Source organism: Prionailurus viverrinus, chromosome C1, assembly GCF_022837055.1.
Source record: "Prionailurus viverrinus isolate Anna chromosome C1, UM_Priviv_1.0, whole genome shotgun sequence".
Lineage (NCBI taxonomy): Eukaryota > Metazoa > Chordata > Mammalia > Carnivora > Felidae > Prionailurus > Prionailurus viverrinus.
The window spans coordinates 184,388,814-184,401,888 of record NC_062568.1 but is presented as its reverse complement, the minus strand read 5'-3'; the positions used below and the strand labels follow the sequence as shown (position 1 = coordinate 184,401,888).

At 45.9% G+C, this 13,075-nt stretch overlaps 1 protein-coding gene across 2 annotated transcripts in view; it reads right to left on the bottom strand.

Annotated features, from left to right (window-relative positions):
- RHBDL2 (rhomboid like 2) overlaps positions 1–12,638 on the bottom strand; it is a 52,409-nt gene extending 39,771 nt beyond the window's left edge. The window contains exons 1-2 of one of the 2 annotated variants that reach the window (XM_047868864.1): positions 12,448–12,638; positions 8,467–8,560 (exon numbers count right to left, since the gene is read on the bottom strand). The gene's annotated coding sequence lies outside the window, so the exon portion shown is untranslated. The remainder of the gene's footprint in view (positions 1–8,466; positions 8,561–12,447) is intronic. The other variant, XM_047868867.1, reaches the window with a different exon arrangement.
- Positions 12,639–13,075: the final 437 nt, after the last annotated feature.

Sequence of the window (13,075 nt, the reverse complement as noted above, 5' to 3'; positions counted from 1 at the left end):
TTCATGCTCTGTCTCTCTCTGTCCCAAAAGTAAATAAACGTTGAAAAAAAAAATTAAAAAAAAAAAAAAAAGTACTGGAAGTCCAGACTTGCAACTGGGGTTTGAAGTGGGGAGCAGTCATATGAAACTGAGCCCTTAGCCAGTGGGGAAGTTAGTGACAGAATTGCTTGGTGTGAAAACCCCACATATTTGGTGTCAGAAGTGTGAATAGGAGTCGAGAAATAGTTTTTATTTTCCCACCCAATGTGCTTTCAATAAAATTTGTTTACTGGTGTAATCAACCTGAATCACTCTTTGCCCTTGCAGCCAAGAACCTAATTACACCTGAATAGCCAAGAAACTCTTCTACCTGCGGTCTTCCTGTTATAAGTTAAACTCATTTCTTGTTCTGTGTGAGGGAGACACAGTGCAAGGAGAGCACAGAACCAGGAGACATGTTTTTTGGTCTAGACTCTGCCACTTCCTGGCTGTGTGAGCTGGAGCCTGTCCCTTCCATGCTCTGAACCATGGCTCTCTCTCACGTGCACAGTGAATCGGACAATCTGCCCCCCAGACCAGTAGTTCTCTAAACTGGCTATGCCTTAGAATCTCCTTGAGCATTTGTTTTTCAACATCAGTTTCCATACAGCTTCCTGGGCCCCACTCCTGAAAACACTAATTGGATAGATTTAGCAGATCGCTGAAAAGTGGTGTAGAGACAGCAGCACCTTGGAGACCACAAAGTAAGGACTCCAGGGTCCAGTCCTCTGACAAACTCTGTGATCATCCAACAGAGAGTTCCTGGCACACAGGAGGTGTTTGGAAAATACTTACACCTGTGTAAAGGGTAAACAAACTCTCTGCAACTTTGCTGTAAATCTAAAATTATTCCAAAATAAAAAGTTTATTTGAAAGAATACTGGAAGGAGGGGAGCCTGGGCAGCTCAGTCAGTTAAGCGCCCAACTTCAGCTCAGGTCATGATCTCACCTGAGTTCAAGCTCTGCATCAGGCTCTGCGCTGACAGCACAGAGCCTGCTTCAGATCCTGTGTCTCCCTCTCTCTCTCTCTGTCCCTCCCCTGCTTGCTCTCTCTCAAAAATAAACATTGAAAACAAACAAACAGACAAAAAATGGATACTGGAAGGAAGGAGAGGGGAATCTATCCAGACCACATTAACCAAAACTCTTACATCACTTTTTGTTGAAAAGCGCCTCCCACTACCCTTTTCCTCTACATTCCATCCTATTATCATTCCCATCGCTGACCTGTCAGAGGAGACCCATAGAGCCACCACACCCTCATGGCTACAAAAGGACTTGTCAGCTGACTTTTTGCTCGGCACTGTGAAGATCCGAGTTCTGCTCCCAGCATAGTCCTTCATTTCTCTGTGCCTCAGTGTCCTCAGCTGTCAAACAGACCCCCTTTCTCTCCTTAATATCTCACAGAATTATTGTAAGAAGCAAATGAAATAAGAGTTGCCATAAGAGTGGGCACTTTACTGCCTGCCAGATTCTATGCTAAGCACTCAATGAGCATTCTCTTCATTAATTTTCACGACCTTATAAAATAGGATAATAACAAAAAAAATTGTTTTTAATAAAACAGGATAATAACACCCCCATTTTATAGATAAGGAAACTCAGGCTCCAAAGTAACTTTATTAAGGTAACGCAGCCAGTGAGGGGAGAGCTGGGAGAGGAACCCAGGTGTCTGACCCACAGACCCTGTGTGCTCCTCGGCCCTGTGATTTCTGTGCACCAAGTGTTAAAGAAGTGTACATCTTTATGTTGATTATGTTCATCCCGTCCTTCCCTCTACCCTAATCTCCCTCTTCTTCCCCCAGCTCCCCAAACAGACCCACACCAGAGCCTGGGGGTTTCCAAGTGGCAGGCCATCAGCCCAGAGGATGGGGCTGGGAATCCCCACCATTCCCACTGCTGCCACAGGGAGTCAAGATGGAAATAGGCACCCAGGAAAGGAAAGGGATTTGCCTCTCTGAAAACCCAGAGGACTAAGTCAGGCTCACCTTCCCTTCTTCATCTCACCCAGGAGAACACAGGCACAGCCACCCGCCTTAGGACAACTCCTCTTTGGCAGAAAGAGACTTTCGATCATTAGTTTGTGCTGTTTTGCTAGTTGCATTCAAATGAGTAGGTTTTAAATATCTGAATTGTTTCTTTAAACAGCTGGCCCCACCCATTCATTGGTACCAGGCCGGCCCTTGCCAAGGCTGAGTCCTGCCTTGATGTGGCCTGGGAGCCCAGGAGGCTGGGCGGCAGGCTGTGCTGGGTGTACCCAATTTTTGCCCAGCCGGACCTGGCGGGGAGGCTTTTGGTGGCGTTGCTAGGCAACCTGGGTAATTGGAGAGGCCACAGATTGGGCTTCTGGGCCACAGAGATTAACAGCCTCCTTCATCACACTGCAAACCATCATTATGCCCAGTTCCAGGGGCCTGCAGCAATCTCTGTGGTTTAGCCTGAAAGAGCGCTTTTTTAGCTACAGAAATTAAGAACCAGCCTTTCAATATTATGGGTTTGTGGCTGTGGTTGTTTTCTTTTTGCTACATCTCTGAGGATACACTTGGAACAAATAAGCAAAAGATTTAAAAACAAAAAATGCTTTCACAAACCCCCTTTTCCAGAAGTTTTTCTTATTCCTAAAGCAAAGCAAACTTGCACTCAACTTTGAGGGTAACTAAGGCAGAGACACTCTGCCTCCCGAGGTCTCTGCACACCCACTATGTGTTAAAAGCTTCTCCCTTGGAATCCCACACAACTGTGGCTGTGATTCGGGGTGGGGAACCGGGGCCTTTGTCACGGGCAAGGCCTCTCAATAGGAAAATGTCTTTTTGTGTCTCTCCCATTAACAGCAATTGTAATATCTCCTCCTTCCTAGTCTACAGAACCACTTTTACTTATACCATTTCAGTGGATCCTCCTAGCTGCCCTGTGAAGATGACATCATTATTATTCCCATTTTACAGATGAGCAATGAAAGCAAGAGAGGCAACTGTGATCATATACCTACCCAGTCACACGAAAGCTGGGACATAAGGCCATTTTTCTGAGGCGATCCTGGGCTCTCCACTATACTATACTACTTTCCCCAGAGCTATCTAAGATATCACATATATATTTGTACCTTATTGTAATATAAGTAATAGTAACAATAATACACACTGGTGTAGAGACACAAGAACCTCATCCTGTACCTCATACTATCCTCAACACATCATCCTTGTTGATTGTGGTCAGGCTTTCAAAGCTGCCTCGTGTACACTAAGGAATATGGAAGAATTCCCAGAGATGGACACCCTATTTAGCTACGGTAACAGACCTAGCATACCAGAGTGCAGGGCTCAAGAGAGACACTGACCCTGAGCCACCTCTTCCTTAATTCAAGGAGAGGACTCTGTTTGATAGCATTATGATACTACTACGTTAGTGCCTTAAGTAAGGAGGCAGAATCATTGCTTTCATTAGATATTTGTAGGTACTTTTCAAAAGGTCTTTTAGTACCTCATTGGCAATGTTTCTTGAACAGCGGTCTTTTGATAATGACCAACTGTGCTAGTGTGCACGGGACTAGGGATTTCTTGGGATGTAGAACTTGGGATGCTAAAATCAGGACAGTGCTGGGCAAACTGAGGACCTGTCATAGACCACCTACATCAGAATCATCCAGGGAGGTCAGGCGAAAGTGGCTGATTCTAATCCTATGGCAGTGGTTCTTAACCTTGGCCACACATCAGAATTATCTGAGAAGATTATAAAAAAATATTGATGTTTGGGCTCACCCCAGAACAATGGCCAGAGCCTCTGGAGCGAGGGCTTGGATACTGTATATTTTAATGTGCAACCCAGACTGAAAGCTCATACCCTAGAGATTTGGATTCAGAGGGTCTGGGCTGGGGTCTTGCCCAGGAATCGGCATGCCTTTTTGACAGCTCCCCAGGGGATTTTTATGTACACCGTGGTTTAATGACCAATGAATTTTTACATGATGTATGCATTCACTGGACAAGCATTCCCTGAATGCCTTCTGTATGTTGGGCTTTGGAAACACAAAGAAAAAAAACAAAACAAAACAAAATACTTCCTGTTTCCAGGCCTTCCCTACCCAGCAAGGAATAAAATTCTACACATTGTTCCAACACGGTATACTGTGATTTAGATTTATTTATAAAGTGAGTCAGCACCAGCAGGGTGATTACGGTTAATCTGTTCACAGAAACCTAGTGTGATACACAGATATAGAGATAGATAGACAGACAGATAGACAGATAGATAGATAGATAGATAGAGTGGGATTTGTTTCTCCCGTCCTTGAATCTGGGCTAGCCCTGTGACAGGCTTTGACCAATAATACGTGGTAGAAGTAGCACCTCCCAAGGCCAAGCCTTAAGCCTGCAGCCCCACTCTTGTTCCTCTTGGAAACCTGATTCCATATAAGAAAGTTGGCTACTGGGGCACTTGGCTGTAAAGCATGCAGCTCTTGACCTCGGGGTCCTGAGTTTAAGCCCCATGTTGGGCATAGAGCTTAATTTTAAAAAACAAATAAATAATAATAACAGAAGATAAAGGAGCACGTGGGGTGGCCCAGTCAATTAAACATCCAACTTCCGCTCAGGCCATGATCTCTCAGTTCGAGAGTCTGAGCCCCGCATCAGCGGGCTCTCTGCTGTCAACACAGAGCCTGCTTCGGATCCGCTGTCTCCTTCTCTCTCTGCTCCTCCCCAGCCTACGCTCTCTCTCGCTCTCTCTCTCTCTCTCTCTCTCAAAAATGAGTAAACATTTTTTTTTAAAGTAAAAACTAATAATAATAAGGCTGACTACCCTGAAGCCACCATGTTATGAGGAAGTCCAAGCTACTCATATGGAGAGAGAGACCATGTAGAAGAGCACCAAGGTGCCAGACCTATGAGTGAGTGAAGCCTTCTTAGACCTTATAGCCCAGCTCATCCACCAACTGAATATAGCCAAGTCAGTGACACCAGCCAATACCATACAGGGCAGAAGAACGGCTCAGCTGGACCCCGCCCAAATTCCAGACCCACAAAATCATGACAAAATAAAATGATTGTTGTTTTAAGCCACCACATTTTGGGGTGATTTATTAACACAGCAATAGTTACCAACATACGTCACCAGAACTAGAAGACAGAATGGCGTCCCATACCATTCCGCCTTCCCATTAGCATTGTCCATCTTGGTATCCCTCCAGAGAGTAGACTGCTGATGTCTTGCCTGAAATAGTCTCCATCTCAGTTTCCACTCCTGCCCCCGCCCTCCAAAACAAACACAACTATAAATCAGAGTCTAGCAGAATATAGCAACTCTCTCCTTAAAACCTCTTAAAGGGGAGCACTTGGGTGGCTCAGATGGTTGAGCGACCAACTCTTAATTGCGGCTCAGGGCTTGATCTCGCAGTTCGTGGGATCAAGCCCCATGTTGGGCTGCAGCGCAGAGCCTGCTTGGGATTTTCTCTGCCTCTCTCTCTGCCCCTCCCCCCCTCGCACTCTCATACTCTCACTCTCTCAAAATAAATAAACATTAAGAAAACACCTCTCAATGGTTTCCCACTGTCTTCCAGATAAATACAAGATCCTTATCAAGGCTGGTAAGGTCCTGCACAACCTAACTTCTGCCTTCTTTGTAGAATTTTACCACTCTCCCCCAACCTCTATTTTTTCTTTTATACACTGTTTCCCTTTTATATATATGTATTTTTATTGAAATATTATTTTTGGGGCGCCTGGGTGGCTCAGTCGGTTGAGCGTCCGACTTCGGCTCAGGTCATGATCTCACAGCTGGTGAGTTCGAGCCCCGCGTCGGGCTCTGTGCTGACAGTTCAGAGCCTGGAGCCTGCTTCTGCTTCTGTTTCTGTGTCTCCCTCTCTCTCTGCCCGTAACCCCCTCACATTCTGTCTCTGTCTCTGTCAAAAATAAATAAACATTTAAAAAAAATTTTTTTAATGAAATATTATTTTTATTGAAGTATTATTAGTTTCGGGCATACAAAATAATGATTCAACAATTATATACGTTACAAAATGCTCACCACAATAGGTGTAGTTACCACCTGTCACCATATAACATTACTGTAGTACTATTGACTATATTCCTATGCTTTTCATCCCCATGACTTATTTTATAAGTGGAAATTTGTACCCCTTTATCTCCTCCACTTATTTCACCTATCCCACCTCCACCTGCTTTTGGCAACCACCAGTTTATTCTCTGTTTATCCATTTGCTTTGTTTTTTAGATTCCACAAATAAGTAAAGTAGTTGTCTTTCTGTCTGATTTATTCCACTTAGCATAATACCCTCTAGGTCCATCCACGTTGTTACGAATGGCAAGATTTCATTCTTTTTTATGGCTGAATAGCATTCCATTATATATATCACATCTCTTTTACCCATTCGTCTACTGGTGGACCCTGAGGTTACTTCCCTATCATGGCTATTGTAAATAATGCTACAATAAACATAGGGGTGCGGGCATCTTTTTGAATGAGTGTTTTCAGGGTGCCTGGGTGGTTCAGTCGCTTCTCTTAAGCATCCGACTCTTGATTTCGCCTCAGGTCATGATCTCATGGGTCATGAGTTCAAGCCCCGTGTCAGGCTCTACCCCAACAGCTTGGAGCCTGCTTGGAATTCTCTCTGTCCCTCTCTCTCTCTTTCTCTCTCTCTGCTCCTCTCTCTCTCTCTCTCAAAATAAAAAAAAATAAACATTAAAAAAAATGAATTAGTGTTTTCATTTTCTTCAGGTAAATACCCAGAATAAGAATTTCTGGATCACATGCCATTTCAATTTTTAATTTTTTTTTAGGAAATTCCATAATGTTTTCCACAAGTTCTTCTTTCTATCCCAGGAACACCCCAAGCTTTCTCCTGCCTCAGGGTCTTTGCACTTGCCATTCCCTTGACCTAAACCTTTCTCCCTCACCCCTTCACCCCTCCCACACACCCTAATGTATATACACAAGGCTACCTCCTTCATAACAAAGAGCACCTCCCTAGGAAGTCTTCCTTGACCCACCCCTCTGCTCACCCCAGATATTCTATCACATTCCTCAGCTTATTTGCTCCCAGCGCTTGTCACCATCTAAAAATATCTGATGTGTTTATTCATTGTCTGTCTTTTCTACTCGAATATGAACTGCAGAAAAAATAGAAAATGTGTATTTTTGACTCCAACTGTAGGTGCTCAGTAAAAGTTTGCTAAATAAGCCATCGAGAAATGGAGAAGGAAGGAAGTATGGAGTAATAGAAATCACAGCAATCAGAAAACCCTGATCTTGCTTCACTTCTGCCTCTGCTTACCTGCGGACAAGCCACTTCAGCTCCTGAGTCCTGACCACGAACCTCATCACCACCATGATGCACATGGCCAGTGATGTGTAATGTATACCATATGCCAGAAGTCTTCACATTGTTTTGCTCACGAATCCCCATTAGATTTTTTTTTATGTTTAGTTTTGAGAGAGAGAGAGAGAGAGAGAATGAGTGAGTATGCGTGAGCGGGAGAGGGGCAGGGAGAGAGGGAAACAGAGGATCTGAAGCAGGCTCTGGGCAGACAGCAGAGAGCCTGATGCGGGGCTCAGGCTCACAAACCATGAGATGTGACTTGAGCCGAAGGGAGAGGTTCAACTGACTGAGCCACCCAGGTGCCCCCCCCCATCAGATTTTGAAAAAGCTATGACCCTTTCACACATTTTTATGATAATGACTAAAATTATTTTTCACAAGTTAAAATAGTTTCCAAGATAGAATTTTCTGGGGAGTGCCTGGCTGGCTCAGTTGGTAGAGCAAGTTAACTCTTGACCTTGGGGTTGTGAGTTCGAGCCCCACATTGGGTGTGGAGATTACTTAAAAATAAAATCTTTTAAAAATACCAAAAGAGAGAATTTTCTGGCATCGTCTTATTAGAAACACGCATCTAAACCTTGAAGCTATAGATTTAGCTGATTCAATTTATGAAAAATGTCTGCCATGTAATCCAGTTGTTAAAGTCAGGCCTTACTGTCAAACCAATCTGCCAAACCAGAATAATTCTCTATCTGTAAGAAAATCCACCTTCATTTTTAAAATTTCTACAAATGAGTTTATCTATATCCCCATGACAATTAACTCAGGTCCCAATTAACTCTACGATACAATAGAAAAAGAGCTAAGGCACATACATTTAAAGTAGAGTAGCATAATGGTTAAAAGCACGAATTCTAGAGGGGAGGTTCTGGAGTTCAAGTCCTGATTCTGCCACTTAATAGCTCTGTGACCTTGGGTGACTTATTAAATCTGTGGTTGCTGGGGTCCCTGCCTGGCTCAGTCAGTAAAGCACACAATTCTCAATCTCAAACTCTCAAACTCAGGAGTTCAAGCCCCAAGTTGGTGTAGAGCTTACTTAAAAAATAATAATAAAACAAATGAAAAGTAAATTCTAAGAGTCTGTAGTAAGGCACCACCCCTTCAGTTTATCTTACCTAATCTCTCAGGAACAAAGCATTCTCCAGTTGTCCTGGTTTTTAAATCTCCAAGCAATGCACCATAGAATGATTCAGGACAAATCTAGTAAAACTAGAGAAGGGAAACAACAAAAGCAGAGTTAGGGTCTCCTGGCTGGCTCAGTTGGTAGAGCATGTGACTCTCAATATCAGGGTCTTGAGTCTAAGCCCCACAGTGGACATGAAGCTGGAAGGGAAGGGAAGGGAAGGGAAGGGAAGGGAAGGGAAGGGAAGGGAAGGAAGGGAAGAAGCAGGGAAGGAAGGAAGGAAGGAAGGAAGGAAGGAAGGAAGGAAAGAAGGAAGGAAGGAAGGAAGGAAAGAAGGAAGGAAGGAAGGAAGGAAGGAAGGAAGGAAGAGAGTTCACAAAGATAACTTAAAAGAATCCAGTCAAGCAGATTGCTGTTAGGAAATACCTATAGAATCTGAAGGTCTGGAAACTGATTCTCTGAAAGCTATCCATGCCCATGTACCCCCAGTTCCATATTTAACGCAAACTCCAGGGCATATTCAGAGCCTAATATAATTCCTGGTGTCCCGCCTACAACTCCTTCTCTCTCCTTTACGTAAGAAAGCACAAATTAGCAAGCAGTATACCCCAAAATTTGCTCCCAATTATGCAAATGTAAATCATTTGTATATTTCAATACTTTTATTAGAAAGAATAGATCAGGGGCACCTGGGTGGCTCAGTTAGTTAAGCATCTCTTGAATTTGGCTCAGGTCATGATCTCACGGTTCATATGTTCGAGCCCCGCATCAGGCTCTGCGCTGACAGTGCAGAGCCTGCTTGGGATTCTCTCTCTGTCCCTCTCTCGCTGCCCCTCCCCCATTCATTCTCTCTCTTTCTCCCCCCCCCCCCGTCTCTCTCTCTCAAAATAAAAAAACTTTAAAAAAAAAAAAAAAAGAATGGATTGGCTGTAACCCAGCAAACAGCTGAGGACAAAGCATCAATAGATCAGGACACAAGGCAAGTTAGAAGGCCCTTCATGAACCATTATGAAGCCCAAAAAAGGAAGTCCTAACCCAGATCCTAAAAAGAAAGGTTCATTTGCTCAGACAGGTAGGAACTCTGTTAGGCCTTGGTGCCATTTCCGTGACTCCCATGCATCAGCCACACTTCTGAAATACAAATCAGATGGTGTCCTCCTTTTGCTAAATCCCTTCAATAGTTACCCAATACCCTTGGGATAAAATCTAGTGTCCTTGACAAGGCTCATGACCTGAGCCCTGCCTATTTATCCATCCTCATTTCTTGCCATTCTTCCATATATACTCTCCGCTTCAGCCACACTGAGTCCCTAGCGATCCCAGCTCCCACCCTGCACTAAGCCTTTTCATGAGCATCTCTCTCTGCCAGAATCTTCCCTCCCCAATTTGTTCACCTGGTGAAGTTCTAACAACCCCTTCAAGACCCTGTCCTAAACACCTCCTCTGCAAAGCCTTACTGAACATCGACCATGAGCCTGCCATTGGCTAGGCCCTGGATACAGTAGAGAACAAAGCCAACATGGTAGAATTAAATGCCCCTCATAGTTCCCTCTCCAGGCTCTGCTCCTGTCTAGGGTACCATGTCTTCTTTGTGTTATCACCATCTCCTCCACAAGGCTGTGAGTGCCTGGAGGATAAGACTTCAGTCTTATTCATCTTTGAATCCCTATCAGGGAGCCCACAGAATGTATCAAAAAATGTTTCTTGGAGCCATTTAGCCACAAAGGACTCATGCAATATTTCTTTTTTTTTTAAATTTTTAAAAAAGTATATTTATTTATTTTGAGAGAGAGAGAGAGAGAGAGAGAGAGCAAGCAGGTCAGGGGCAGAAAGAAAGAGAATATCCCAAGCAAGCTCTGCGCTGTCAGATCATGACCTGAACTGAAGTAGGAGGCTTAACCGACTAAGCCACCCAGGCAACCCCAAACACTTCTGTATTAGGGATATACAAAGTGCTGGTTACACAACTGTGAACAAACAGACATGGTCCCTGCCTTCTTGGGACCAATAGAGCACTTGACTGAATGAATGATGGATGAATAAGTGAATGAATTCATGAATCAGGAAGAGGTGTGCTCCTCCCCGCTGGGACGAAGCAGCCCAGAGCAGATGTCCAGGAATTAAGAAACTGGTGTCTAGGAATTTGGGAGAATGATCATGTCCTTTTGTTCTTCCCCATACAGAGGAACTTGAAAGACAAGGAGTTGAACAAAGAGCATGGAGTCTAGCATGGACCTAGTCTTGAATTCTGGATCCATTAGTTACTAGCCATGTGACCTTAGGCAATCCCTTAGCCTGTTAGTATCTTCATTTCTTCATCTGTAAAATGGGGATAATAATAATATCATAACAGGATTATGATTCAATGAGATAATGCATTTAAAAGCCCTTAGGGGCGTCTGGGTGGCTCAGTGTGGACTGAGCATCAGATATCAGCCCAGGTCATGATCTCACAGTCCCTGGGTTCAAGCGGCATTGGTCTGTCAGCACAGAGCCTGGAGCCTACTTCAGATTCTGTCTCCATCTCTCTCTGCCCCTCACCTACTCACTCTCTCTCTCTCCCTCTCAAAAATAAATAAGCATTTTAAAAATGTTTATTTATTTATTTTTTAATTTAAAAGCCCTTAGCCTGAGGCCAGGCAGAGTTGGTTTTAGGAATTGGTAGTTCCCATCACTTGCTCAATGTGAGTGCAAATTCAGAAACTGCAGGAGAGCCTGCTGGGAACATCTTTTCCCTCCACTGCAGTCCCAGCCCTGGTCCAGTTCTTCCCTACCCAGTCCCACCCCCACCCCTTTTGAGCCTCCCTCTCCCATCTCCACCTTCCCCTTCGCTACCCATTCTAGGTTTACAAGTCTGCCTAAGTGCTTTCAAGGCCAGGGGTTGTCTCACAGATCTTTACAACCCTACAGAGAGGGGAGGTGTCGGTAGGGAGGAGCAGGGCAGGGAGGGAGCCAAAGAAGGAAAGAGCACAGGTGTTTATTGAGGCCCCCACTAGGTCCTGGGCACCCAGCTGGGTGCCTGATATGCGTTGTCTCCTGCCGTCATAACAACACCACTTTAGGGATGAGCAAGCCGGGGCTCAGGAAGTGAACAGGAGAGCTGGAATATGAATCCAGTGTCTGAGCAACCCCAAAATAATCTTCCACTCTGCCAGGCTGCCCACCAGCTTATAATTATTAAACGCGTGTGAAATACATACCAGTTTTCCTATTCCCAGAGATTGTGTGCCCCCTCCCCCCAGAATCCAGGTATATGCTCAAACAGTGATGAATAAACAAATGAATAATAACAAATGAATGAGCAAAATCCCTCAGATACCGGTACCAGGAAGGAGGAAACAAATAACGTTGGGGAGGCGCCTAGCAGGAAGAAGCTGGAGAGGCTGTTTCCCACGGCTGTGGTCTCTAATGTGGGGAAGGAGGTCTAGCAACTGGCTTGGTTGGAGAGAGAAAAAAGTTGGGGGACAGATGTGGGGAGGGAGGTTGCTTCCAGGGGGAAACATGAAGAAGGGAGGGAAAGCCAGTGATCGACCAGAACCTTGAAGGAGAGTGGCGTGACCTGGTCCCCGCCAACCGTGTGCCTGGGGGAGAAGCCAGATACAGCCCCCCCACTCATGACTCAACATGCTACTTTTATTTATTTTTTTTTTAAGCTTATTTATTTACTTAAGGAATCTCTACACCCAAGGTGGGGCTCGAACTCACCACCTGAGACCAAGAGTCGCATGCTCCCCGGACTGAGCCAGCTGGGCGCCCCTCAACATGTTACTTTTAAAATGAAAGTTGCAGGATCCCAAGCGGCCATCCTGAAGGATACTCCCGGAGGGAGGTTGCCAAGAGAGTACCCCACGCCGGCTCCTTCCCGCAAGAGCCCCGCGGCCTCCGGCCTTTTTGACCCCCCTGGCGCTTCCTGCCCCGCGGCCTCCTCCCCACCGCGGGCCTCCCTCCACCCGTCCCAGCTCCCGCTGCTTACCTCGGGAGGCCGACGGCAGTCCCAGCCGGGACAGGCTGCACCCCCGCGTTCCAGGGCGCCTGGGCCAAGGGGCTGCCTCCCCTGCCCTGAAGTTCCCGCCCTGCCAGGAGCTTCTTGGTCCCTCCCCCAAACTAAAATCGTCCCAACAGGTTCCCAGCCGCCCAGCCCAGGGGGAGGGAGGCTGAGGAAATCCCCTCCCCGCCTTGACACCCAGCCTGGGCCGGGCCAGCCAGCTCTGCAGTCTCACTCCTGGGCTGGCCCTGGATGAATGAGTCCTCCCCTCCGCCTGCCTGGGACTGAGCCAGGGAGCCTGTGACAGGCTCTGCTCTTTCTCTGTGGCCCTGGCATTGAACTCCGTTCCTCCTCCGAATCCTACCGTCCTGCGCTAGGTCTGCGTCTGTTTCCTTCCCTACTCGGCCCCCACGGGGAAGACCTCAGCAGGGTGGTCTTCGGTTGTGCTGTGGCCGGAAGCCAGATCTGGTACTGGACACCAGAATGCAGTTACTCGATGACCCTCAGCAGAGATTTAGTGACAAGCCCCCTGGGTTCCGTCTGGCAAACGCATTCTGGGGCTCCTGGGTGGCTCATTAGGTTGAGTTTCAGACTTGGGCTCAGGTCATGATCTCAC